Genomic DNA, 3469 nt, shown 5'->3' with positions numbered 1-3469 from the left:
GTGAGAGTTGCAGTTTGGAATTACACTTAGAAAAAAACCAGCAAACTGACCTCCAGGCCCTGTATTGTGGTTGTGGAGGCCGCTTTGGAGGCTCCAGCTCGGCCTAGGGACATAGCCTGGCTCTGCCTAGCTCTCTGGTACTCGCTCAGAGGACCAGGACCACGTGAAATGTATTTCATCCAGCTTATATGTGTAAAAGTGTCCGTTTTTAAGGTCATAAGGCCGGATAAATCATTTACAGTCACCCGCTTGGAGCTCACTTGCAGTCCAATGTCGCCATCCTGTGGACAAAGTGAGAGTTGCAGTTTGGAATTACACTTAGAAAAAAACCAGCAAACTGACCTCCAGGCCCTGTATTGTGGATGTGGAGGCCGCTTTGGAGGCTCCAGCTCGGCCTAGGGACATAGCCTGGCTCTGCCTAGCTCTCTGGTACTCGCTCAGAGGACCAGGACCACGTGAAATGCATTTCATCCAGCTTATATGTGTTAAAGTGTCCGTTTTTAGGGTCATAAGGCCGGATAAATCATTTACAGTCACCCGCTTGGAGCTCACTTGCAGTCCAATGTCGCCATCCTGTGGACAAAATGAGAGTTGCAGTTTGGAATTACACTTAGAAAAAAACCAGCAAACTGACCTCCAGGCCCTGTATTGTGGATGTGGAGGCCGCTTTGGAGGCTCTAGCTCGGCCTAGGGACATAGCCTGGCTCTGCCTAGCTCTCTGGTACTCGCTCAGAGGACCAGGACCACGTGAAATGTATTTCATCCAGCTTATATGTGTAAAAGTGTCCGTTTTTAGGGTCATAAGGCCGGATAATTCATTTACATTCAACCGCTTGGAGCTCACTTGCAGTCCAATGTCGCCATCCTGTGGACAAAGTGAGAGTTGCAGTTTGGAATTACACTTAGAAAAAAACCAGCAAACTGACCTCCAGGCCCTGTATTGTGGTTGTGGAGGCCGCTTTGGAGGCTCCAGCTCGGCCTAGGGACATAGCCTGGCTCTGCCTAGCTCTCTGGTACTCGCTCAGAGGACCAGGACCACGTGAAATGTATTTCATCCAGCTTATATGTGTAAAAGTGTCCGTTTTTAGGGTCATAAGGCCGGATAATTCATTTACATTCAACCGCTTGGAGCTCACTTGCAGTCCAATGTCGCCATCCTGTGGACAAAGTGAGAGTTGCAGTTTGGAATTACACTTAGAAAAAAACCAGCAAACTGACCTCCAGGCCCTGTATTGTGGTTGTGGAGGCCGCTTTGGAGGCTCCAGCTCGGCCTAGGGACATAGCCTGGCTCTGCCTAGCTCTCTGGTACTCGCTCAGAGGACCAGGACCACGTGAAATGTATTTCATCCAGCTTATATGTGTAAAAGTGTCCGTTTTTAGGGTCATAAGGCCGGATAAATCATTTACATTCAACCGCTTGGAGCTCACTTGCAGTCCAATGTCGCCATCCTGTGGACAAAGTGAGAGTTGCAGTTTGGAATTACACTTAGAAAAAAACCAGCAAACTGACCTCCAGGCCCTGTATTGTGGTTGTGGAGGCCGCTTTGGAGGCTCCAGCTCGGCCTAGGGACATAGCCTGGCTCTGCCTAGCTCTCTGGTACTCGCTCAGAGGACCAGGACCACGTGAAATGTATTTCATCCAGCTTATATGTGTAAAAGTGTCCGTTTTTAGGGTCATAAGGCCGGATAAATCATTTACATTCAACCGCTTGGAGCTCACTTGCAGTCCAATGTCGCCATCCTGTGGACAAAGTGAGAGTTGCAGTTTGGAATTACACTTAGAAAAAAACCAGCAAACTGACCTCCAGGCCCTGTATTGTGGTTGTGGAGGCCGCTTTGGAGGCTCTAGCTCGGCTAGTTGAAGGCTTTAGCGCTTCTCTCCCATCTACCAGGGGCACGAAACTAAATTACCAGGGGCATGAACGTCCTGAACGGTCGGAGTTTTGGTTTTAACCCAGAGAGGGTGCTTAAGTGTGGGGGCCCGGGACCGCCTGGAGACGGGGTTAGAAGGGTAGCTGCCGGAGGTGTCTCTGCGGGCTTTTGGTGAGGGGTGGCCGGGTGGGGGTGGGTCCGGTTGGGGGGGGGTGTTTTTGGAGGGCTATTTTTTATTTTTTCCCCGTTTTTGGTGGGAGCTTGAGTCAGAGGTGTTGGTGGGTGACTAGGGGGGTGCTGCGGAGGTCCTGTGGCCGGGAAAGGTGCCTTATTTCCGGGTGTGGATGAGTGGATGAGGCTGGTGCTGTGGGAGTGCTTTTCTCACACTTTCTCCCACTATTTCGGTCTGCTTTAAGCAGAGGTGATGCTGGGTGACCAGGGGGGTGCTGCGGAGGTCCTGTGGCCAGGAAAGGTGCCTGATTTCCGGGTGTGGATGAGTGGATGAGGCTGGTGCTGTGGGAGTGCTTTTCACACACTTTCTCCCACTATTTCGGTCTGCTTTAAGCAGAGGTGATGGAGGGTGACCAGGGGGATGCTGCGGAGGTCCTGTGGCCGGGATAGGTGCCTTATTTCCGGGTGTGGATGAGTGGATGAGGCTGGTGCTGTGGGAGTGCTTTTCTCACACTTTCTCCCACTATTTCGGTCTGCTTTAAGCAGAGGTGATGCTGGGTGACCAGGGGGGTGCTGCGGAGGTCCTGTGGCCAGGAAAGGTGCCTGATTTCCGGGTGTGGATGAGTGGATGAGGCTGGTGCTGTGGGAGTGCTTTTCACACACTTTCTCCCACTATTTCGGTCTGCTTTAAGCAGAGGTGATGGAGGGTGACCAGGGGGATGCTGCGGAGGTCCTGTGGCCGGGATAGGTGCCTTATTTCCGGGTGTGGATGAGTGGATGAGGCTGGTGCTGTGGGAGTGCTTTTCTCACACTTTCTCCCACTATTTCGGTCTGCTTTAAGCAGAGGTGATGCTGGGTGACCAGGGGGGTGCTGCGGAGGTCCTGTGGCCAGGAAAGGTGCCTGATTTCCGGGTGTGGATGAGTGGATGAGGCTGGTGCTGTGGGAGTGCTTTTCACACACTTTCTCCCACTATTTCGGTCTGCTTTAAGCAGAGGTGATGGAGGGTGACCAGGGGGATGCTGCGGAGGTCCTGTGGCCGGGATAGGTGCCTGATTTCCGGGTGTGGATGAGTGGATGAGGCTGGTGCTGTGGGAGTGCTTTTCTCACACTTTCTCCCACTATTTCGGTCTGCTTTAAGCAGAGGTGATGCTGGGTGACCAGGGGGGTGCTGCGGAGGTCCTGTGGCCAGGAAAGGTGCCTGATTTCCGGGTGTGGATGAGTGGATGAGGCTGGTGCTGTGTGAGTGCTTTTCACACACTTTCTCCCACTATTTCGGGTTGCTTTAAGCAGAGGTGATGCTGGGTGACCAGGGAGATGCTGCGGAGGTCCTGTGGCCGGGAAAGGTGCCTGATTTCCGGGTGTGGATGAGTGGATGAGGCTGGTGCTGTGGGAGTGCTTTTCCCACACTTTCTCCCACTATTTCGG

This window comes from Cebidichthys violaceus, unplaced genomic scaffold (assembly GCF_023349555.1).
Source record: "Cebidichthys violaceus isolate CVI_PGR_0920_01 unplaced genomic scaffold, fCebVio1.0.p SCAF_508, whole genome shotgun sequence".
Taxonomy (NCBI): Eukaryota; Metazoa; Chordata; class Actinopteri; order Perciformes; family Stichaeidae; genus Cebidichthys; species Cebidichthys violaceus.
This window is presented reverse-complemented; position numbering follows the sequence as displayed.